This window comes from Arachis hypogaea, chromosome 12 (assembly GCF_003086295.3).
Source record: "Arachis hypogaea cultivar Tifrunner chromosome 12, arahy.Tifrunner.gnm2.J5K5, whole genome shotgun sequence".
Lineage (NCBI taxonomy): Eukaryota > Viridiplantae > Streptophyta > Magnoliopsida > Fabales > Fabaceae > Arachis > Arachis hypogaea.
Window position 1 is genome coordinate 42129902 of NC_092047.1, and position 1099 is coordinate 42131000.

Below are 1099 nucleotides of genomic sequence, written 5' to 3' on the forward strand. Positions count from 1 at the left end.
ATACTACTCATGATGTTGTTTTCCATGGTTTGTTGTCTTTTCTCAAAAGATTGTAGTAGATCTTCATTAGAAGATAACGAAGAATGAGTAAATTGAGAGGTCTGCTGCTGATTGTTCTGTGGTCCTTGGTTCTGCCTTAGGTGAGGTGCTCTGTAAGGTTGATTTTGCTGCCTGTTATTGTTATTGTTCCACCTCTGATTTCCCTGATTATCTCTGCCTCCTCTGTTATTGTTGTCTCTCCAATTCTGGTTTGAATTGTCCTGCCATCCATGGTTATTATTTCCACTTTGATTGTACCCTGGGTTGGGGCGGTCATAGAAGTTGTGAGTGGATGCCACCATGTTGTCTTCTTGTTGGAGCTGCGGGTATTCATCAGTGTAATGGCTATAATCAGCACAGATTCCGCAAATTCTTTGTGGGACTAGTTGTTGGTTTTGCTGTGGTGGAGGAGGTTGAGCTTGCTGAGCTTGTTGATTCAACTGCATTTGTTTCAGCAAGTTGGTCATTTCATAGATGTCTTGAGTTAGAGCAGCAGTCTCTCTGCTAGAAGATACTTCTACAACAGCTTTTGAACGGCCTTGCTTTTGTCTGTGGTTCCTAGTGGATTCAGCTAAATCACTGATCAATTGCTAAGCTTCATCAGTGGTCTTGTACTTCTTTATAGACCCATTGCTGGCACTTTCCAGTATGGTCTTATCTTGGGGCCTCATACCCTGTGTAATATAGCTGAGTAGCACGATCTTGTCAATCATGTGGTGGGGGCATGCTTCCAGAAGATTATTGAAGTGCTCCCAGTATTCAAAGAGAGTCTCATTGTCATCCTGAACAATTGTAGAGATATCCTTCCTTATCTTATCAGTAACTTCAGATGGAAAGAATTTCTCCAGAAACTCCTTTCTGAGTGTTTCCCAGTTGGATACATTTGCTAGAGGTTGAGTGTAGTACCACTCTCTTGCTTTTTCCTCAAGAGAAAACGGAAAAGCTTTCAGCAGAATTGAAGTTTCATCAGTGCCATCACGCCTGACAGTAGAACAGGCTGCCTGGAAATCTCTCAAGTGCTTGATAGGCTCTTGAGCAGGTAGGCCATGAAACTTGGGCA

The 1099-nt window shown here is 42.7% G+C and overlaps 1 non-coding gene across 1 annotated transcript; it reads left to right on the forward strand.

The window, feature by feature from the left end:
* The first annotated feature begins 747 nt into the window (after positions 1–747).
* LOC112731588 (small nucleolar RNA R71) lies at positions 748–854 on the forward strand. Its single transcript, XR_003167361.1, has one exon. It is a non-coding gene; the product is annotated as a small nucleolar RNA R71 (small nucleolar RNA).
* Positions 855–1099: the final 245 nt, after the last annotated feature.